Source organism: Mustelus asterias, chromosome 2, assembly GCF_964213995.1.
Source record: "Mustelus asterias chromosome 2, sMusAst1.hap1.1, whole genome shotgun sequence".
NCBI lineage: Eukaryota > Metazoa > Chordata > Chondrichthyes > Carcharhiniformes > Triakidae > Mustelus > Mustelus asterias.
Genome location: NC_135802.1, coordinates 38,648,303 through 38,673,013, shown reverse-complemented (window position 1 = coordinate 38,673,013; position 24,711 = coordinate 38,648,303).

Below are 24,711 nucleotides of genomic sequence, written 5' to 3'. Positions count from 1 at the left end.
ATAGGGCCCGATTTTACCATCAGGTTGCGCCTGTTTTCGGGTGCGAAAATTGGCAAAGTTGGGCGTGAAATGAATAGCGAGATCCGCGCCCGCCTCCGTGCTGGTTCCCCTTTTACCAAGGGCCCAAAATGGCCACCATCGGGACTGTACCAGTAATGGGCGTGACGTCAATTTAAATGCATTTGTATGCATTTAAATTGGCTTAACAGGCTGCACACCCAAACTTACCGGCACTTCCCCCTTTAGAACAAAGAACAAAGAACAATACAGCACAGGAACAGGCCCTTCGGCCCTCCAAGCCCGCGCCGCTCCCTGGTCCAAACTGGACCATTCCTTTGTATCCCTCCATTCCCACTCCGTTCATATGGCTGTCCATGTTTGCCCGTCCAGATTTGGCGCGAAACAGACATGGTCCATAAAGGTCCGATTCAGGCGCTCCAGCTTCTGAGGAGGTAAATTCCGAACTTCCGGCGGCTCTCTAACTCAGACCAGTGGTGGGGGGGAGGGAAGGAGGTGGGTTAGATGGTTCTCTGGTGTTGGGGAGGGAGGCGGGTCAGATGGCTCTCTGTTGGGGAGGAACGGGGACTGGGGGGTGGTGAGGACAGGGGCAGGGGGCGACAGGGGGGTCTGCTGCCACTCGGTGTGAGATTGGTAGCGGGGAAGGGGGGGAGCCTGCGATCAATCTGGGTGGCAGGGGGGTGGGGTGATAAGGGGGTCAGTAAGGTTGGGGGGGTGGGGCAATGCCTGTGGGGGCCAGGGGGGAGGCATAATCATGCCTGGGAGCGATGTGGCAGGGGAGCATTTTTCTATTTTTTTACTGCGCATGCGCAGTTGGAGGCGCCGATCGGAGCAGCAGCGTTTTGGACGCGTTAAGCCCCACCCACAGGCTTCTGCAGCGCAATTCAGAATCGCTGCTTTTTTTCAGGCAGAGTGCGTATGGGGGCGCCTGAGAACAGGTCGAAAAGTCGGATCTGAAACACTCCCAGTTTCAAGTCCGCCCAGCACTTAGAATCAAAATGATAAAAAAGGGCCCATAGAATCATCGAATCATAGAATCCGACAGTGCAGAAGGAGGCCATTCGGCCCATCGAGTCTGCACTGACCACAATCCCACCCAGGGCTTCCCCATATCCCCATGCATTTACCCTCGCTAGTCCCCCTGACACTAAGGGGCAATTTAGCATGGCCAATCAACTTAACCCGCACTTTGGACTGTGGGAGGAAACTGGAGTACCCGGATGTAACCCCCACAACCAGGCAGGTTGTGGGGGTTACAGATAGTGTGACATGAACCCAATATCCCAGTTGAGGCCGTCCTCATGTGTGCGGAACCTGGCTATCAGTCTCTGCTCAGTGACTCTGCGCTGTCGTGTGTCGTGAAGGTCGCCTTGGAGAATGCTTGGAGAACCTTGGAGAACGCCTTGGATGTGCAAAATCTCACTAGCTGTCCTGTCTGGAGACAATACACGTCTCTTTAACCTGTGCTTAATGCTCCCTCCACTCACATTGTCTGTACCTTTAAGACTTGATTACCTGTAAAGACTCACATTCCAATCAGTATTCATGTAAATTGAGTTTGTGTCTTTGTGCCCTGTTTGTGATCAGAACTCCCACCCACCTGACGAAGGGACAGCCTGTTCCGAAAGCTAGTGGCTTTTGCTACCAAATAAACCTCATAGAAATCATAGAAACCCTACAGTACAGAAAGAGGCCATTCGGCCCACCGAGTCTGCACCGACCACAATCCCACCCAGGCCCTACCCCCATATCCCTCCATATTTACCCACTAATCCCTCTAACCTACACATCTCAGGACACTAAGGACAATTTTTAGCATGGCCAATCAACCTAACCCGCACATCTTTGGACTGTGGGAGGAAACCGGAGCACCCGGAGGAAACCCACGCAGACACGAGGAGAATGTGCAAACTCCACACAGACAGTGACCCAAGCCGGGAATCGAACCCAGGTCCCTGGAGCTGTGAAGCAGCAGTGCTAACCACGTCGGACTTTAACCTGGGGTTGTTGTTAGACTTCTTACTGGGAATAATCATGTCACGTTTTTACATTGGCGTGAAACGCGATTTGGACCTCTCGCAGGATTTTTCACCCCCATCACCAAACCTACCCGAAAAGTTGTACATGTGAATTTTAAATGATGTTTTAATCCAAGTTGGCCTCTATGTTTTTCTATCAACCTTCTTCTGAGATTTTAGGGTAGATGTTTTACATTCAGCAGTTGTGTAAAATAGGCACGGGCAGCTCGACTCGCCATTATCCACTCCATGATCTTTTCCATTGAGGCCAATGAAAAGCAATCCCATGGCTTTTGTCATCATTTATTGTCAGTGCTTGGCAACTGATCCTTAATATAATCACGTTGGTATGCCAACAGTTACGAGACTGGATGAATAATCCAGAGGCTTTGGGTTTACATCCCAACATGGGAAATTTTGAAATTGAACTCAATAAATCTGCTGTTATGTTAAGTTTTTAAGTTTATTTTATTAGTGTCACAAGTAGGCTTACATTAACACTGCAATGAAGTTACTGTGAAAATCCCCTAGTCACCACACTCTGGTGCCTGTTCGGATACACGGAGGGAGAATTTAGCATGGCCAACGCACCTAACCAGCACGTCTTTCCGGGACGTGGGGAGAGCATGCAGATTCCGCACAGACAGTGACCCAAGCCAGAAATCGAACCCGGGCCCCTGGGGCTGTGAGACAGCAGTGCTAACCACTGTGCCACCGTGCTGCAGAATGAATGACTCTCAACTCAATAGATTGATGTACAAACCCAATTGATTCATTGTTGCCTTCAGGGAAGGTACCTGCCTGTCCCACCTGGTCTAGTTTACGCGTGACCTCCAAACCTTAATATGTGGTAGATTTTTTTTTGTCCTCAGGTCAAGTGCAATCATAGAATCCCTACAGTGCAGAAGAAGGCCATTCGGCCCATCAAGCCTGCACCGACAACAAGTGGGATTGGACAATTAACTCACCAGTGATGCTCACATTCCCAGAACATTTTTTTTAACAAAAGCTTTGTAGGTTTTCCAATTATTCATTGTATCCTATTTGTTAATTTTCCTCAGCACCTAGCCCTCAAACAAGGCCAGGATTCTCCAATGTTTGGTTGCCCTGCCACTGCCTCCAGCGAGAACGGAGAATTGGGTGCCCAGTCTCTATTCACTGCAGGGGGACTGGAGAATCACAGCTGCTGGCGAGGTTGGAGAATTCCCACCCAAGTGTTGGTGGTCCCTTGGTCCAAGTGTTGGTTGATTCTTGAGATCACTGAAATGTGTGAGGCTAATACCATCGGGTTACCCCCAGTAACGCTCTCTCTTCAGTTCTTGGACCTTCCTCTCTCAAGCCGTGACATTTTACTAAGCCTGCTGATCGATAAACAATTTTTGCATCCTCCGGTCCGTCTATCAAACCTGATTTTTCATTTTCAAGTGTTCTACAACAAAGCTTGTATGACATCCATTTCTGTTTGCTTCTATTGCCTCTTAACTCATACTCCTCTCATTCACTCCCCTTTTTGTCTTAATGTACATCCTTATCTCTTCAATTTATTCACTTCTTAGTGAACATTCAGTCAGTTACTGCCATAAAGAGATTTAATACTGTGACAAAGACACAAAGTAGTGTGTTGTGTACATTTACTTCCAAATTATACAAGTTTAAAAACAGAAGCTTCCTTTGTGTTACTTGGCAACTCTATTGAAACAGGTGAACCCCATGGAAGACCTGAAATTATCTGGGATTTTCCCGAGTTGGGATTCCTAGAATTCAAGAGAATGAGTTCAAGGCATTGACTGAGTTTGCTGCAGGGGTTACCATGGAGAATTAATTGGACTCAGGATATCTTTAACCAAATATTCCCTTTTTCTGTGGATCGTGCTGAATGGTTTCTCCTTGGGTTATTCAGTTTTAAGGGCCTCTAAGTACCCACTCATTGTTGGGAATGATTACAGTTTATTGGGCATACCAGATGTTCAACTACTTAGTGGAGAATGTTTCTTATCTGGACATAGGCCTAACCACAGGCACTAATCGATGTGTTCTCAAATAAAAATAGCTACTCATGTTGGAAGTCAGAAATAAAAACAGAAAATGGAGGGAAAATGTAGCAGTCCATCTGCCAGATGACAACGAGTCTACATTCAAAATATTAGCCAGTCTTTTGGCTTCACAGATCACACGAGCATACGAATTAGGAGCAGGAGTAGGCTACTTGGCCCCTCAAGCCTGCTTTGCTATTCCGCAAGATTATGGCTGATCTGGTTGGAACTTCAACCTCACATTCCTGCCTAACCCCTATAACCTTTCACCCTCTTGTTAATCAAGAACCTATCTACCTCGGCCTTAGAAGTATTCAAAGACTCTGCTTCCATCGCCTTTTGAGGAAGAGAGTTCCAAAGCATCAAGACCTTTTGAGAGAAAAATGTTTCTCCACAACTCTGTCTTAAATTAGTGACCCCTTATTTTTAAACACTGACCCCTAGTTCTAGGTTCTCTGACAAGAAACATCCTCTCCACATCCACCCTCTCAATGTCCCTCAGGATCATAAAGGTTTCAATCAAGTTACCTCTTACTCTTCTAAACTCTAGCGGATACAAACCTAACCTCTCTCCAACCTTTCCTCATAAGACAACCTGCCCATTCCTGGGATTAATTTAGTAACCCACCTCTGAACTATTTCTAATGCAGTAACATCTCTCCTTAAGTAATGAGTGGAATACTGTACACAATTCTCCAGATGTGATCTCACTCGTGCCCTGTATAACTGAAGCATAATCTCCCTACGTTTAAATAAAGTCTCAATGATAACATTCTATTAGCTTTCCTAATTACTTGCTGTACCTGTATACTAGACTTTTATGATTTATGCACTAGGACACCCAGATCCCTCTGCACCTCAGAGCTCTGCAATCTCTCACCATTTCGATAATAGGTTTCTTTGTTATTCTTCCTGCAAAATGGACCATTTCACATTTGCCCAAATTATACTCCATTTGCCAGATCTTTGTCCACTTTCTGTCTTCTTCTGTAGCCTCCTTATGTCCTCATCATAATTTGCTTTTCTACCTATCCTTGTGTCGTCAGCTAATTTAGCAACCATACCATCAATCCCTTCACCCAGTTGATTGATATGGGTAGAATTTTAAGGAGGTGAGTGATCCCAATGCGTAGTCGCTGGCTCTTGAAATCCCACTCCCATTTAACACTTATTGAGCATTAGAGTCATAGAGGTTTACAGCATGGAAACAGGCCCTTCAGCCCAACTTGTCCATGCCACCCAGTTTTTACCACTAAGCTAGTCCCAATTGCCCATATTTGCCCCATATCCCTTTATACCCATCTTACCCATGTAACTGTTTAAATGCTTTTTAAAAGACAAAATTGTACCCGCCTCTACCACTACCTCTGGCAACTCATTACAGACACTCACCACCCTCTGAGTGAAAAAATTGCCTCTCTGGACCCTTTCGTATTTCTCCCCTCTCACCTTAAACCTATGCCCTCTAGTTTTAGACTCTCTTACCTTTGGGAAAAGATGTTGACTATCTACCTTATCTATGCCTCTCATTATTTTGTAGACCTCTATAAGATCGCCCCTAAGCCTCCTATACTCCAGGGAAAAAAGTCCCAGTCTATCCAGCCTCTCCTTATAACTCAAATCATCAAGTCCCGGAAGCATCCTAGTAAATATTTTTCTGCACTCTTTCTCGTTTAATAATATCCTTTCTATAATTGGGTGACCAGAACTGTATACAGTATTCCAAGTGTGGTCTTACTAAATGCGGCACAGTAACACAGTGGTTGGCACTGCTGCTTCACAATGCCAGGGACCTAAGTTCGATTCCCCACTTGGGTCACTGTCTGTGTGGAGTTTGCACATTCTCCCCGTGTCTGCGTGGGTTTCCTCCAGGTGCTCCGGTTTCCTCCCACATACCGAAAGATGTACTGGTTGGGTGCATTGATCCGAACAGGCGCCGGACTGTGGCGACTAGGGGAATTTCACAGTGATTTCTTTGCAGTGTTCATGTAAGCCTTACTTGTGACTAAGAAATAAACTTTATTATTTTATTTATTAATGTCTTGTACAACTTCAACAAGATGTCTCAACTCCCGTATTCAATGTTCTGACCAATGAAACCAAGCATGCCGAATGCCTTCTTCACCACTCTGTCCACCTGTGACTCTGCTTTCAAGGAGCTGTGAACGTGTACCCCTAGACCTCTTTGCTCTGTAACTCTCCCCAACGCCCTACCATTAACTGAGTAGGTCCTGCCCTGATTTGATCTACCAAAATGCATCACCTCACATTTACCTAAATTAAACTCCACCTGCCATTCATCGCATTGATCAGCAATAGGTGACACTTCCATCTGCCCTTGGAAAGAAGTCCCGCCCATAATAGCTGTCAGCCAATCTGATTGCCTGGCAGCTCTTTAACTCATCCAGGCACAGCGTTGCAGTGGCCAGAAGCGGTACTACAGTGCTCTGCCTTGGACTGAGTCCTGGGACCATTGGAAAGCGAAATCCTAGGGTCCTCGTTGCAGGAGGGTAGGGGACGCATGGGGGGGTTGGGGGGTGGCATCATGGCACTGACAGGTAGGCTGGGAGGGGCAGAGAGCTCCAACTTTCAGGAGAGGAAGATACTCCAACTCCCCAGAGGGGAGGGGCCTTCAGGGGAGGCAACCCCATCCCTTTTATGCTTGAGATGGGAAAAAGTGTAAATGTCATGGTCCAACACTACCTGCACCCAATCCTGCCAGCCAAAAATTGAGGTTGGGCAGGATAAGGCCCTTAAGTAGTTGTTAAGTGTCCCGCCCAAGCGCGAAGTTGCGTCTGGGTTTGGGTGGACATGTTCCCCAGGACAATCCCATCCATTCAATTTTATACTGTGGTTAGAAAAGAGGAGCTAAAAGCACTTAGGTACTTTGTGGTTGCCTGCAGCTGTCAAGTGGAACAAGGATGTTCTGTGGGCCTGGGTAAGATGCTCTTTCAGAGACTCGGTGCAGAGTCGAGGGCCGAATGGCTTCCTTCGGCACTGTAGCTGCACTGATCCATAGAATCTATGGATTCTGTGGATTTTGTGGATTTGCTATCTTCTAATCTATTGGAACCTTCCCCGAATCGAGGGAATTTTGGAAAATTAAAATCAATGCATCAACTATCTTATTGGTTATTTTTTCAAGACCTTCGGGTGAAGTCGATCTGGACCAAGGCATTGGTCAGCCCGCAGACTGGGTATTTGCTCAATACCGCTTCCCTGGTGATTGTAATTTTCCTGAGTTCTTCCCTCTCTTCCATTTCCTGATTTACAGTTATTTCTGGGATGTTACTTGTTCCTCTATAGTGAAGATAGATGCAAAATACATGTTCAGTTCATGCCCCATAGTCCTACTTTCCATTATCAATTCCCTAAATGCACATTCTATAGGACTCACTTTGCTAACTATTTTCTTATTTATAATCTATCTGTAAAATCTATCTATGAAAACTCTTACTGTCCATTTATATACTACTGGCTCACTTTCTCTCAAATTCTAGTTTGTCATTAACTTTTTTAGTTAACTACAGATGATGGGCCCTTCCCATGGATTTTTTTCTTTTTCACTGGAATGTGTGTGTATTCTGAAATATCCCTTCAAATGTCTGTCACTAAACATCTGTGTATCTATCCCTGATGCATATTCACCAGTTCATTTTAGCTAGCTTGGCTTTCATGCCCTCATAAATGTCCTTATTTAAGTTTGAGACATTAGTCTTGGACACACTCTTCTCTCCCTCAAACTGAATGTGAAATGTAATAATATTATGATCGCTGCTACCTAGGATTGCCTTCACTGTGAGGTTATCAATTAATCATATCTCATTGCACAAAACCAGGTCTAGTATAGCTTGCCTTCTGGTTGGCTCCAGAATGTGCTGTTCTGAGAAAGTATCCCAAAAACACTCTATGAGCTCCACATCTACATTTCCTTTGCCCAACTGATTTTTCTAGTCTCTAAGAAGGTTAAATCCTTCATGATTACCTTTTTGACAATGTGGTCAAATGCACAAGGCCTGAGAAATTAGGCCCAGCATAAAATTGGATATTTTAAAATTAACAGAGCTAAAACTGATTCTATGAGCTTACCACAGGTCAAAAGCCAACATGGACACGTACCAGAACTGTCTCGCATCTTGAACAGGGAAACTTTACCTTAACAATAGGAAAGTCAACATGACCCAAAACCAGAACCCAGATCTCTTACATATTGAATAGAGAGGCTCAAACTTTACAATGGAAGAGTCGTTATAGCACGAAACCCAGCAGGAGCTACTCAGCCAGAAGACATTATGATTGTGTATTCCCTGGTTTCAGCCATTAACCATATCCTGAAAAGAGATATGTACAACTAGGATGGCCTGGCCTAACCTCACTGAGTGCTGTGACCTCAAGCCCAATTGGCTGAAAGCCAGGGAACATCCGAAGAAGGAAGGGGAAGGATAAAAACAGCCATTTTCAAGACAAACTCCAGCAAAGATTCCACCAAACCTGCTGTGACCTGAGACAATGCAAAAGGGTGTGCAAGATCCACCTTCATGCCAAGAGGACCCTGAGTTCATTTGTCACCGTAAGCTCAGTGAATTGAATCCAACAGTCCAATTGGTTTCAGCAGACTGGGTACTATCTATTTCTCAGGCAATTAACCTAATTTGGGGAAACTTAATTTAATCTATTGCGTAATAATTGTTTCTTTAACCTGTGAGTATTTTTAATAAAGCTAATTTTGAACCACAGACCTTTGTCTGTCTTATAAAGTAAAAGCACTTGAGTAAGTGTGTAATAAACTGGTCGAAGTGTTTGTATAGAATATTTCATGGACAACAACTGGCTCCCATTATTTCTCCTTTTATACCCTGTCCTGTCGTGCAGTTACAGTTAGAGGGCCAGTGTGTCACTCCCACAAGTGACTTCTTGCCTTCATCATTTCTTATCTTAACCAAAATTGCTTCCACACTCTGATTTCCTGAACTTAGGTCAACTCTCTCTAATGTGTTAATATCATTATTAATGAATAGAGCCACCCCTCCACCTGTTCTTAACTTCCTGTCCTTCCTAAATGTCACATACCCATCAATATTCTGGTCCCGATCTCTGTAATAGCTTTCAGATCATACTTATTAATATCTATTTGTGCTATCAGTGCATCTGTTTTGTTTCGAAAACTATATGTATTCAGATACAGAGTCTGCAGTCTGATAGTGAGATAAATTCAATATTCCATCAAGTATATAATCCAGTGTTTAATTTGGATGACTAATCAGCACTAATTTTTGAGTTTTTGCCCATCTGAATTAATGTCACATTGAGCATATGGACGACACAGTTGTGGTAAAATGGAATAAGCAAAATTCTTTTAGCTGGAAGATGGAAGATTCTTTTAATCCCATTGACATTATTAGAGCTAACTTCAATCACCCCCTTAATCACCCCTGCAGAAGTGGGCTCAGAGATGACGATGCACCATTAGCATGTACCCGATTAATGTAAAGTCGGCAACACATCAACTGACCTGGCACAAAGCAAGATGGTTGGAGTGATTGGAGGTCAACTATATCAGCTTCAGGACATCACTGTGCGAGTTCCTCAGGGGTAGTGTCCTAGGTCCAACCATTTTCAGTTACGTCATCAATTATTCCATTATAAGGTCAGGAGTGAGGATTTTCGCTGGTGATTACACATCCCACTTTTCCCTCGTCCCACTCTCTCTTCTGACTTACAAGCTACAGCTGCTTTAAACCTGCACCTTTCAGCTTCATCCTCAGCCTGAGTCACAGCCTTACCCCTGTGTATTTCACTTTTCAGATGCCCAGTAGGCAACCTGTCCAGCTGGTGGGGAAACAACAGGAGAGCAGTGAAGATGAAGATGCATTCGCTGTTAGTTGCTTTCACATTTGCAGCCACCAGTCCAGAGACTGACACCGTGCATCACTGAGTGTATTACATAGAGGTGGGATCTAGAAATTTTTGGTGGGGGAGTGGGGAGGGGGATGGAACTAAACTCACCCTCCAGCCGGAAGTCTGGTGTGGACCGTTGGGGAAGGCCCACCATGTTAAATACCTATGCCCTCAGAGAGCTTCCAGTCAAAGGCTGGCAGCTCGCTCTCCATTGCAGGCAGCGGCACTGGGAATGATGAGGGACAATGATGAGCCCAGGGTCAATGAGGGACCTGAGGCCAAAGATGAGTGGGGATGAGATGGGTTCATAGGGTGAGGGTTGTAGGAGAGAGTGGTGGGAAGTGGGGGGAGTGTGGATGGGGGTCGGGGTCAGAGGAAGGGGCAGGGGGCGGTTTACAGCTGCCATCACCTTCCCAATGTCGGTCCCTCTCTCAGGTACTGACCCCCTTTGAATAAATCTTCCCACCCCTCCCCACCACCGGCACCTCAGCCATGGAAGCTCTCCCTGCATAGCGGCTCCCTTATATGCTGTCGGTTGAATATCAGCAGTGGCAGGATGAGGCCCTTGATTGGCCAGGTGGCCTTTATGTTTTAGCTTCAACCTCGATCCAGGGTGAGATGTGTTGTCTGGGCTGAAATACAATTAAAAGTGTCTGGGGCCCGTATGATTGTGCTGCCTGGACACTCGCGGCTTAGGTTTAACATTGATATTTATTTTACACAGGTTAGCAGCTCTGCTGCCCCCTGAGGAAACACATTGGAAGTGCCAGCTGCACCCTCCATTTCTTGGCACCTGCCCTCTTCCTGCCATCCTCCGGAGCACTCAGCCTTTCACAGAACACATTTCTCTCTAGATGGCCATTAATTGGCCAGCCAACATGAAATTGCGCTCTGGACCTGAATGTGGCTGACACAGTGGCACAGTGGTTAGCACTGCTGCCTCACAGTGCCAGGGACCTGGGTTCAATTCCAGCCTCGGGTCACTGTCTGCGTGGAGTTTGCACATTCTGCACATGTCTGCGTGGGTTTCCTCCGGGTGCTCCGGTTTCCTCCCACAGTCCGAAAGACGTGCAGGTGAGGTGGATTGGCCATGTTAAATTGCTTCTTATTGTCCCAAGATGTGTAGGTTAGGGGATTAGCAGGGTCCATGTGTGGGGATGCAGGCTTGGGTAAGATGCTGTATCGGAGAGTCAGTGCAGACTCAATGGGCCGAATGGCCTCCTTCTGCACTGTCTGAACACGTTTCATGTCCATTTCCAGATCCACTGAGTGCACACAATGAGTGAAAAATTCAGGCCTTCGTCTTTTTAAATCAGGTTCATAAAGTTCTACAGACAGAGCAATCGAGAACAGCAAGATGATCTTTCTGCATTGTACCCGCAAAGCTTACCATGCGCTGTGTTCCTGCTGGTGTATATCAAAATAGCATTACATTCCTTCTCACCAATCAGGAGTAGATCTAAATAATCATTATATAGGCCCATTAAAGAGCTTCGATGTAAGCATTAGAATGGGTTTCCTCAATCGTGTGATACAGATTGTTTCAGAGTTGTTAATAGCAGTTGTGTACATTTACCAAGCAACCCATCCCTCTCTCTGGCACAGCATCGGTCCATCCTGTTTTGTGTCCTTAAGCCTGACTTGTAATACAATTCCACCAGATGCATTACTAATCTGCTTTCTCCCTCCGCCTCGAATATTTCTCAGGTTTCTGCTATTGAACAGTTACTTTGTGAATTGTTATTCTCTGGCTGAGCAACACTCCTCAGACAAAAGCTAGCTGCGATTTCAAAGGAATCATCCGCAACAATTGCTGGCACCAAAAATGTTGTTTTCCAATTTACTAACGGCAGTGTAAACGGTAAAAAGGTGTCCCAGTTATCCACATCACCCCCCCAAACCCCCTCCCCCCCCCCCCCAACCCCCCCCCCCCCCACCACCCCCCCACCCCCCCCCCCCCCCCCACCCACCCCCCCCCCCCCCCCCCCCCCCCAACAGGAGATTGTGTTTGTGTAGTGGCGAAATGAGGAGACGCCGCCATGTCAAATTCTCATGTCCAAGATCCAGCTGAGCCGGCATGCTACTGAGAGGCAAGTGTGTATGGAATGGGTGCCTTTGCCTGGAGTGTGGGGTGGAGTGTGGGGTGGGTGAACAGAGTGGATAATTTCAAAAATAGATAAAGCAAATTGGTTCCATTAGGAGATAATGAGGAACACACCAATCTGGTGGAAATAGGGTGCAGAGGGGGAAATGGGTGCTGCACTTCTTGTCTTTTCTTTCAGCCTCCAGAAGCTGATGAATGTTTAAGGCTTTAATTCGGTGAGGCTCGAGGAGTACAGCAGCCTCAGGACTCCAGTGTCAGACATACGAACAACATGTCCCATCCAACACAGCTGGTTTTGAGTGATTAGCACCTTGATGCTGGAAATGTTGGTTTGAGAGGAGATGCTGCTCTTGGACCATGTGAGCATTTCTAAGTTTAAAGTTTATTTATTAGTGTCACTAATAGGCTTACATTAACAGTGTAATGAAGTTACTGTGGAAAGCCCCTAGTTGCCACACTCCGGCGCCTGTTCGGGTACACTGAGGGAGAATTTAGCATGACCAATGCACCTAACCAGCACGTCTTTGGAGCACCCAGGGGAAATCCACGCAGACACTGGGAGAATGTGCAAAATCCACACAGATAGTGACCCAAGTGGGAATCGAACCCAGGTCACTGGCGCTGTGAGGCAGCAGTGCTAACCACTGTGCCACCACGCTGCCTAACTTGTAAGAGTCTCATGTGGAGGAGGTGTTGTTGCCTATCCTTAGTGACTGCAGTCTGTGGGTTCGGAAAAGTTAAAGTTAAAGTTACATTAACACTGCAATAAAATTACTGTGAAAATCCCCTGGTCGCCACACTCCGGCGCCTGATTGGGTACACTGAGGAAGGATTTAGCCTACGCACCGAATCATATGAACATACGAACATATGAATTAGGAGCAGGAGTAGATCACTCAGCTCTCGAACCTGCTCCTCTATTCAATAAGATCATGGATGATCTTACTGTAACCTCAACTCCATATTCCCACCCATTCTGATAACCTTTCACCCTCTTGCTTATCAAGAATCTATTCAACTCAGCTTAAAGACATTCAAAGACTGTTTCCGCTGCCTTTTGAGGAAGAGAGTTCCAAAGGCTCACCACCCTCTGAGAGAAAACAATTCTCCTCATCTCTGTCCTAAATGCGTGACCCCTTGTTTTTAAACAGTGATCCTGGGGGACCACCTTCCTTGCCACCAGATTTGAAGGATCTTGCAAAGTCGTCACTGGGGGTAGTTTTCCAAAGCTTTGAGGTGCTGTTGCCCAAGTCTCCGAAGCATATCGGAGTGTGGGCGTCACTGCCTCCTGGTAAAACCTGACCTCAGGCCTGTGTTTGCGATCCTGGTCCTTAACTACTCTTTTCCTCAGTTGGTTGAAGGCTGAGCTGTCACATTGGAAGGGCTGATGAATTTTGTTGTCCATGGGAGTGATGTTAAACCTGCATTAGCCATGCAGGCTGAAAATCTTACAAGGCTCTGCAAATGAGATTCTCGCCAGCGTGATTTTGTTTCCCGATTTTCCACGCCCCTCGCTGGTGACAAACAAGGGCCGCGATTCTCCCATTGTGACCCGCAACCTTTCTGTCGGGTCGGTGGGAGACACACGTCTCTGGCCTTGAACAGGGATTTGCACATGCACCTGGAACACATGTGCATCTCCCAGAGCCGGCGAATAGTTGCCGGTCAGACCATGCTGAAGGCAGGTCAGCCATTTAAATCTTTTCTGCATGTATTTTAAATATGTTTATTAGTTCATGATTGGAACCTTTCAGGTCCCGATTGAATCTCCCACCCCGCCAGGAGTACTTCATTCCAGCAGGGTTCAGACTAGCTCCCCATGTTCGGGGAACGAGCGGGAGACTCTGCCAGAATGAAGGGAGGGCAATTGGGGCCCCCCCATGGGGGTCGGGCGGTGGGGGGTGGTGCCCCCTAGGCATGGGCACCCTGGCAGTGCCAGCCTGTGCCCCCGGCACTACCCAAGAGGCAAAGTGCCTATGCCCTGGGGCACCTTGGCACTGCTCAGCGTGCATCAGGCAGTGCCAAGGGGGCAGGCCTATAATGGCAGGGCCTAGGGGTGATTGGTGGGGGTGGGGAGGTCCCGCTGCCGGTCTGCATTGGGATCAGTCTGGGATGGAGGGAGGCAGTGATTGGGGCGGGCTGGGGGGGTGAGGGTGGTCTATTGGGTGGGGTTGCCTCCGGGGGGGGGTCTGACCCTGGGGGGAGTCAGCAGGGGGGAGGTCTGCCGGGGTAAAGGGGGGTGGGTGGATCACCACTGCTGGTGGGGTGGGGGGGGGGGGGGGGTGGTGGTGGGATGGACATCGGGGCACTCCTGGACAGGGGAGGGGGGGTTAGGGCTGACCCAGGAATTTCTGGGGGGGCCGTGATCGGGCCATGGGGGGCGCTGGAGGGGCAGCAGTGCGTGGGTCCCAGGCTGGCCAGTGATCGGGCTGGCCAGCAAACTGCAATCTGACAGATCGGGGACACTGCGCATGCACAGAGTTCCAGAACTGTCAGACTCCGGCGCGAATAGGCCCCGCCCCCTGGGTTTTTAATGATATTCACGACTGGGACCTCTTCAGTGAAGAGAATGTGGAGACTCAGGTGAGAAGTTGAACTGTCAGAACAGTCGGGATCTAGAACAATTCTCCCACCAATTCAGCACTTTTGGGAGAATGGCAGCCAGGGTTTCCACCCAGAAAGGGCAGGAACCACAGCTCAATAAATTTAAATATAATTAAATGGCTTCCCCACCATATACATTCCCTCAGAGAATATTCATACACGTTCTTGAAAACCAAGAACAACTCTTCTTCGAATTGTCACATTGGACTTGAAGCTTTGGCCGAAATTTTCCAGCTGTTCATGCCAATGCGATCTTCCTGTCCCGCCAATGGCGAGCCCCTGCCAGAGAATCTCTGGCGTTAACAAAGGGAAAACCCACTGTCAGCAGCAGGACTGGAAGATCCCACCATCGGCCAATGGCAGGTTGCCTCGGCTGCCAGATCTGGCGAGCATTTCCAGCGTTTTCTCTTTTTATTTCAGATCTCTATTTTACTTCTATTTCATAAGAACATAAGAACATAAGAACTAGGGGCAGGAATAGGACATCTCGAGCCTGTTCCGCCATTCAATAAGATCATGGCTGATCTTTTTGTGGACTCAGCTCCACTTACCCGCCCGCTCACCATAACCCTTAATTCCTTTACTGTTCAAAAATGTATCTATCCTTGCCTTAAAAACATTCAATGAGGTAGCCTCAACTGCTTCACTGGGCAGGGAATTCCACAGATTCACAACCCTTTGTGTGAAGAAGTTCCTCCTCAACTCAGTCCTAAATCTGCTCCCCCTTATTTTGAGGCTATGCCCCCTAGTTCTAGTTTCACCCACCAGTGGAAACAACTTCCCTGCTTCTATCTTATCTATTCTCTGCATAATCTTATATTTTCTATAAGATCTCCCCTCATTCTTCTGAATTCCAATGAGTATAGCCCCAGTCTACTCAGCCTCTTCTCATAAGACAACCCTCTCAACTCTGGAATTAACCTAGTGAATCTCCTCTGCACCCCCTCCAGTGCCAGTATGTCCTTTCTCAAGTAAGGAAACTGTACACAGTACTCCAGGTGTGGCCTCACCAGCACCTTATACAGCTGCAACATAATATCGCTGTTTAACATCTCAACCAAAGGGTATCATGCCTAACAATGCAGCATGTTTTCACCAGTACTTGTGGGATGCTGGATAGTGAATAAAGGCACACTATTCACCCCTGGCTATATTGAAGCCTGGTTCTGTCCTCACTTCACACCCAGGCAAGGGTTGTCTGGTAGCAGTCGAGGTGGTTGAATTTTCACCGCCCAAGCTGTGTGGCACCAAGGACAACACAGTGGCACAGTGGTTAGCACTGCTGCCTCACAGCTCCAGGGACCTGGGTTCGATTCTGGCCTTGGGTCACTGTCTGTGTAGAGTTTGCACATTCTTCCCGTGTCTGTGTGGGTTTCCTCCGGGTGCTCCAGTTTCCTCCCACAGTCCAAACACATGCAGGTTAGGTGGATTGGCCATGCTGAATTGCCTTAGTGTCCCAAGATGTGTAGGGGGGATTAGTGGGGTATATGCATGGGGTTAAAAGAATGGGGCTGGAGGTGGGAAACCAAAGAACAAAGAGAGAACAAAGAACAATACAGCACAGGAACAGGCCCTTCGGTCCTCCAAGCCTGCGCCGCTCATGTGCCCACTAGACCATTCTTTTGTATCCCTCTATTCCCAGTCTGTTCATGTGGTTATCTAGATAAGTCTTAAACGATCCCAAACCAGCCACAGCCATCTCTCCCGCTCTCTTGCCCCTGCAGGGAAGAGTAATCTGTGGCTGGTAGTGTACCAGTGATGGTGTATCCCTTTACAGGCCCAGCTTGGTCCTTCTCCAGTGTCTCCTCTTGGACTTGTACTGATCTTGTAGCCAGTTTTCATGCGGATCCACTGTGGAATCGGCCGGTTCTGCTTCATCTTCTTAGCGAGGAATCGCTTCATCCTGAAGGTTTTGTGGGATGGCATTGCCGCACGTCCACTCCGGCAGGAGGGATTCGTTCCTCCGGTGGGGAGGAGGGATTGCCCACGGAGTGGCAGCGGAACCCCCTGACCCCTTCCTCCCCACTGATCGGCCGCAGACTGGCAGCGGAACCCCCCCGACCAGAGGATGATCTGGGTCCCACCCCACCCCCCTCGTCCCACCCCCTCCCTCCTCCCACGCCCCTCCTCCCATCCCCCACCCCCCACCCCGACCAGAGGGTTATCTGGGTTCTGCCCCCCCTCCTCCTCCCACCCCCCCACCCCAACCAGAGGATGACCTGGGTCAGAGAGCTGTTGGAGGCTCTGACCCCGCTCTTCGGAAGCTGCAGCGACAACTTCAGACTTTTATTTTGCGGGTCGGTTACAGCGTGGATGCGGAACGGGTCAGAAGACGGTAAAGTGGGATTTGGCGGTAGGGTTGGACGCGCGGTTCATTAAGTCGATTTAAATGCATGCAAATACATTTAAATCGTCGGGCCGCCCGATTCGGGCGCGGGCCGGACCCACGCCCGAATCGGGTGTCGGTAAAGCCGTGATCTGCTCGGAATCGGGTGCAGATCGCGGTATAGGCCCAATGCCCAACTTTACCGCAATTTCGTGCCCGAAAACAGGTGCGAAGTTTTGGTAAAATCGGGCGCACTGTGTGCATCATTTTCATGAACTGCGACAACAGTGCTTTCTGTTAGACTTTCAAATAGGTAAACCTATACAGAATGCAAGCTTGAGCAACCTTCATCTTTAAAGTCGATAGTTATGGAACGATTTCTCGAGAGCAAGTTATTCTAATCTAAAAGTTGGTTCGTGTAGGTGGCAATGTTAGCTCAATTATTTTGAATAACTTACAATTGTGGCCGACATAGATTGCACAAAAGTAGTACAATCATTGCATTATGTATTCTGGAATTCTTTGCAAAATTGGTCCTCTCACTGCTCATCTACTTTACCGCAGTTTTGCAGCATGGTAGAGTAATCTGCCCCGCCCACTTAATTGTGCTTTCGCAGCGCGGAGGGCAGGGAAGGGGTTTGCAATGGTTCAGACTAATCAATGTTAAGCATTACTACAAATTAGCTAATGTTTAATGCTGGGTGGATCCTTGAATTCCTGGGTATCACACAATTAGATACATTCCATTCCATCTTTTGTGCCAGATATAATCAGCTGGGAAGCAAGAACCTGTACAAAGTGGGCATGGGCCAGGAAACATTGCTGAGGAGAATGGCGAAATGAACAGCATGCAAAATATAGGTGAAAGTATCTCCTGTATCATGTTACATTCCACTGCATATATGTATATATGTAATGCCAGCCACACCCAAGTCTGCATTGCAGCCTTATAACGTATGTATGGGTTGCAGTATTGGGAGTGACAGGTTTCCTTTTAACAAAACAATCTTTAAAAGACTATAATTATTTTGCTTTCCAATTCTCTTCATTTTTCCCCTCCCCGGCTCCTGAAAGTGGCACTCGAGTTAAAGCACAAGGGAGAGAAAAGGCCTCGCCTCATAAATCCTCGGCATTCCCCGAAGTCCTTGACAGATAATTACTGGGAACCAAATCTTTACCTTTGCAATGTGGTCACAAAGCAGCGTGTTTTTTGGAGATATAGATTCATGGGATAAATGTTAGTCTGGACACTGGGAGAATAACCCCTGTCCTTAAATAGTGTGTTTATGTTCAAGCTAAATCAGCAAATACCAGGTTCGAGTTTTCATCTGACTTCTCCAGATTGTCCACAGCAATTCCATGAATCTTCCTCCAAAGTTCCAGATGATGCTCGGGAGAAAATGCCATGGAAACTCAACTGAATCACAGTCCCTTTGATAACAGAACATTCCCCGAGTACGGAAGGAAGTATCAGCCTGGATAAATGTGTTTCATTTCTAGAGTGGAGATGGAACCCACAGTCTACCGTAGAATCATAGAATCCCGACAGTGCAGAAGGAGGCCACTTAGCCCATCGAGCCTGCACCGACAACAATCCCACCCAGGCCCCGTCCCCATAACCCCACGTATTTACATTGCTAAACCCCCTGACACTAAGGGGTAATTTAGCATGGCCAATCTACCTATCTCACAAATCTTTGGAGTGTGGGAGGAAACCGGAGCGCCCGGAGGAAGCCCACACAGATATGGGGAGAACATGCAAACTCCACACAGATAGTGACCTGAAGCCAGAATTGAACCTGCGTCCCTGGTGCTGTGAGGCTGCAGTGCTAACCATTGTGTCACCGTGCCTCCAACTCAGGAATGAGAGAGAGCTACCGATGGGTCAGGGATATATGACAGCTTTCTACCATGATACTATGGAGAAAAAAGTCAAGTTTATTTATTAACCACAAGTAAGTCTTACATTAACACTGCAATGAAGTTACTGTGAAATTCCACTAGTAGCCATACTCCGGCGCCCTGTTCGGGTCCATGCACCTAATCAGATCATGGGAGGAAACCGGAGCACCCGGAGGAAACCCATGCAGACATGGGGAGAATGTGCAAACTCCACACAGACAGTGACCCAAGCCGGGAATCAAACCTGCATCCCTGGCGCTGTGAGGCAGCAGAGCTAACCACTGTGCCACCTTGCCACCCTAGTCATGGATAGTAAAGTTTTGTTGTTTGATGCTCTGCTGTGATTGAATAGGTTTTGGCCAAAATTCTATAGGCTGTTCAAACTGAAATCGCTGCAAAGTTCCAGCCCCAAAATATTACTTAGCACCGTGTCCAGGAAAAACCATTACAAACACAACTGGAATCTACTTTTCCACAGGAGTTCCCAACTCCCTTTGGGGTGAATCCTCCAAGAAGACTGAAGGGGATGTCAGTCTGGAGTAGGGAATCTTTAGGGTTAGGAGTTCCCATGTTTAGGTGCTGAGAGGGGTAGACAGTACCTTGCACACAAATAGATGAAGTACAGCTACAAGTCCAGGCTTCATCTGGACATGGCCACCTGATGGTCAAACCATTCTTAAAGTTGCATGTGACCCCAGGGACAGAGATGTGGGCCTGAAACAGTTTCTTTCCCTTTCACTGGGAAATTCCATTTCTGGTCTGCTTGATGTGGAGGCCCCTTAAATGTAGCATGAACCTACTAACTGGAACCACTCTTCCGAGCCCATACCCTACAAATATGAGTGGTTAGTGCTGGAGCCTGCGAATGGGGCATTGCTTTGCGGCTTTTTGTCTAAGATTAAAGCATCAGATCAAGCCCAAAGTCAATCCCTTTTCTTGTCAGCTCGAATCTCGTTTCTCTCTCATGTGGGGACCATGAATGGATTCAATTTGATTTGGTTTTTGGAGCAAGCAAGGAGATGGATTAAGGGCTCGCCCTGTCCACTCTGCGCATTGGTTTTGCAACTTTAAGAATATGAATAGAAATTTACACATAGAGTGCTTCCTTTCTTTATGTTTCTAGACAAGTCAAGACTCTGAGACCTCATCCTTAGCCTTTTCAATATTATCCAACATTCTTGATGGGATTCTTATATTGTGGAGTATTTTACATTCCTTTGTATAGCAGTTCACATTTCTGAGTATTTCCTTTCCTCTTCTATTGATTTTCCTACTTCTATATTCCACCAAACCCATTTTGCAGTCACTGCATTTCCTCCTCGGATTCAACTCTTGATGTTGCCTCCGAGTTTGTGTTCCACCTAGCACCCATTTTCCCAGTATCGTACAACAATATTTTCTTGTATGGACATGAGTATGCACAAGAGCAAAACATTTAAACAGGTCTACAATTCTAACACTGCATTCATGTATGTACAGGAAAAATAATTGCCCAACTTGAAAACTAACATTACGTTGTCACAGACAACGAATAATGTATTGGTATATACGCGTGTGTGTACTTTCCTGCCAGTGGAGTGAGACATTCAATTTAAAATAACCCAGCAGCAAAGTCTTCTTACCTAAAAAAGAAATGGTTAGTTTATTTCACTCTATTGGCTCTCAAAGTTACTTAAGAAAAGGTAAAACCATACATTATCGCTAGACTATTCATCCAGAAGCTCAGCTAATGTTCTGGGGACCTGGGTTTGAATCCCGCCACAGCAGCTGGTGGAATTTGAATTCAATAAACAAAATCTGCAATTGAGAATCTACTTATGGCCATGAAACCATTGTCGATTGTCGGAAAAACCCATCTGGTTCACTAACGTCCTTTAGGGAAGGAAATCTGCTGTCCTTACCCGGTCTGGCCTACATGTGACTCCAGAGCCACAGCAAGGTGGTTGCCTCTCAACTGCCCTCAGGCATCTAGGGATGGGAATAAATGCTGGCCAGCCAGTGACCCCATGTCCATTGACTAAAAAAAAAGACTAAGATTAGTAAAAAATTAAGATAAAATGGAAATTGGGATTAATCAATAATCGGTGCAGGGCCTAATATGTTCTGAAATCAGGATGTTGCATTAACTGAAATGAAGGTCTTGAAGTTGCAGATTTGTCCCTGCAGCTGCACTGTCTTCCATGTCAGATTGCCAGAAGTTGTTTTAACAGGTGAGCCTAGTAGATAGAGTCAGAGTTTACATAGAGTATGAAAAGGTTGCTTACTTCTGTTAACATATAAACTAAAAGCAGGATTCGGCCATTTGGCCCTTCAAGCCTGCTCCACCATTCATTTTATTCTTGGCTGATCATTGAATTCAATATCCTGATCTCCCCTTCCCCCCCCATATACCTTGATCCCTTCAGCCCCAAGAGCTATATCTAATTGCTTCTTGAAATCACTCAACGTTTTGGCCTCAACTACATTCTGTGGTAGTGAATTCCACACATTCACCACCCTCTGGGTGAAGAAATTTCTCCTCACCTCAGTTCTAAAAGTTTTATTCCTTATCCTCAAACTATGACCCCTAGTTCTAGACTCCCCCAACATTGGGAACATTCTTTCTGAATCTACCCTGTCTGACCCTGTTAGAATTTTATAAGTTTCTATGAGATCCCCTCTCACTCTTCTAAACTCCAGTGAATATAATCCTAACTGACTTAGTCTCTCTGCATATGACAGACAAGCCATCCCAGGAATCAGCCTGGTAAACCTTTGCTGTACTCCCTGTATAGCAAGTTCATCCTTCCTCAGATAAGGACACCAAAACTGCACACAATACTCTCGATGTGGCCTCACCAACGCCCTATACAATTACAGCAAAACATCCCTATCCCCGTACTCAAATCCTCTCGCTATGAAGGCCAACATACTATTTGCCTTCTTTATTGCCTGCTGTACCTGTGCGCTTACTTTCAGCGGCTGATGCATGAGGACTCCAAGGTTTGGCTCACTGGTCCATAGTTCTCTGTTTTCTCTCTACCTCCCTTTTTGAATAGCGGGCTTACATTAGCTATCCTCCAATCTGTAGGAACGATTCCAGAGTCCAAAGAATTTTGGAAATGACAACCAATGGATCTACCATTTCCAGGGCCATTTCCTTAAGTACTTTGGGATGAAGACTATCATGACCTGGGGATTTACCCACCTTTAATCCCATCAATTTTCTCCCATTTCGCTACTAATGCTGATTTCCTTCAGCTCCTCACTATGAACTTAGAACAGAATAGAGGCCATTTGGCCCATCGATTCTGCACCGACCACAGTCCGAAGATGTGCGGGTTAGGTTGATTGGCCATGCTAAATTGCCCCTTAGTGTCCTGAGATGCAAAGGTTAGAGGGATTAGCGGGTAAAATATGTAGGGCTATGGGGGTAGGGCCTGGGTGAGATTGTGGTCGGTGCACTGTAGGGTTCTATGATTCTATAACTTGTCCCCGTAATCCCATGTATTTACCTCCTGACACTAGGGTCAATTTAGCATGGCCAATCAACCTAACCCACACATCCTTGGAATGTGGGAGGAAACCGGAGCACCTGGAGGAAACCCACGTAGACACGGGGAGAATGTGCAAACTCCACACAGAGAGTGAGCCAAAGCCGGATTTGAACCTGGGTCCCTGGTGCTGTGAGGCGGCAGTGCTAACGACTGTGCCACCATGCTGTCCAATTTCAGATACATTATTCATTTCTTCCTTTGTGAAGACTGAAGCGAAGTACAAATTTCATTCCTCAACCATTTCTTTATTCCACGTTATGAATTCTCCCATTTCTGACTGTAAGGGGCCTACATTCATTTTTATCAATCTTTTTCTCTTTACATATCTACAGAAACTTTTACGTTCCCCATGGCTAGTTTACTTCCATGCTCTATTTTTCCCTTCTTAATCAATCCCTTGGTCCTTGATGCGCGATTAATTCACTCGGGAGGCTGGATCGTACCCGGGAAATAAAGGCTTTTATTAGCAACAAGAATGGAGCATACTGCTTAACAATACAATCCCAGACTAAAGGGTCACTAGGCAGCGCAGTGACCTTTATACTCCTATAGGTAGGCGGAGCCAACCGGAGTGTACCACAGAACAATACCAACAGGTGGAACATCCCAACCCTAACCCCAACAGTAACAAGAGTAACATATGTACAAGTACCCATAGTGATAACCATCTATGGTTCAGTACCCATAGTGGTAACCATCTATGGTTCACCACAGTCCTCCTTTGCTGAATTTTAAACTGCTCCCAATCCTCAGGCCAATTGCTTTTTCTTGCCAATTTGTATGCTTCTTCTTTGAATCTGATATTATCTTTAATTCCCCTTGTAAGCCATGGTTTGGCCACAATTCCCTTACCTCTCTTGTGCCAAACAGGAATAAACAACCTCTGGAGTTCACCTATTCGTTCTTTAAATGCTTGCCGTTGCCTGTCCACTGTCTTTCCTTTCAGTAATGTTTCCCAGTCCATCATGGCCAATTCATGCCTCATACCATCATAGTTACCTTTAGTGAGATTCAGGACCTTGGTCTCAGAATCAACCATATCATTATCCACCTTGACAAAGAATTCTATCACTCACAACTGGATTGTCAACTAATCATTTCTCATTGCACAACACCCAGTCCAATATGGCCTGCTCCCTTGTTGGTTCCTCAACATATTGCTCCAGACAACCATCCCGTCCGTATGCACTCCAGAAATTCCTCCTCTACTGTACTGTGACTAATTTGACTCTCCCAATCTATATGCAGATTAAAATCGCCCATAATCACAGATGTTCCTTTATCACATGCATCTCTGATTTCCTGTCTAATACTTTTCCCGACATTACCACTACAGTTTGGTGGTCTGTATACTGCCCCATCAATGTTTTTGCCCTTGTTCGACAAGGATGGCACTTTTAGCTGCCTGGTTTCTTTACAGCAGACCAGTGCCTGTTTCTAGATGCTGTCTCTCCCTGGGATGAAGCCTTTCATTTGAAGATGGTTCTCTGTGGCTCTGCCCTTTTCAGTGCTTTTTGCTGATAAGGCAAAATGGCCACCATTATCATGTGATCTGTACAATAATGCCAAGTCATTTTAAATAGAGTTATCTAAAGTTTCTTTATCCCATGTGGTGATCAAGAAGGTCTCAAGTCTCCTTAGACAGCACCTTCCAAATGCAGGACCACAACCATCTGGAAGAACAAGGGCGGTAGATACATAGGAACAACACCACCTGCAAGCTACTCACCATCTGACTTGGAAATACGCTCTTATTCTGTCACTGTTGCTGGGTCAAAATCCTGGAACTCCCACCCTAACAGCATTGTGGGTGCACCTACATCACATAGACTGCAGCGGTTCAAGAAGGCAGCTCACCATCACCTCCCCGCAATCATTCCCCCCAACTCCACCCCACTACACCTCCCTCACCATCTCACCTCTTAATGGTTTGTTCTGTGCATTCAGTGTTGCAGTAACCATTTTCTATTTGTCTCCATCTCTCAGTGTCAATCATTTAATAATTTCTCTTTAACAATTAGGCCGGGCTTTTCTAGCCCCAGCTGCTACTGGGATTTTCCAGTCCCGCCGAATGTCAGTGGACATATGAACGTATGGCTGGTCTGCTGCATCCCCTGGGCTGGGTCCCATCATGGCCGAGCCAGGAAACCTTGGCCCTTATCTTAAAAACTTGCCCTCAAATCCCCCCAACGTTTCTCACAATTGCCTACGTGGGACATGTTTCTGAAGCTCTGCAATTAGTTCTTAAAGATTTCTTTTTGACTTCAGTACA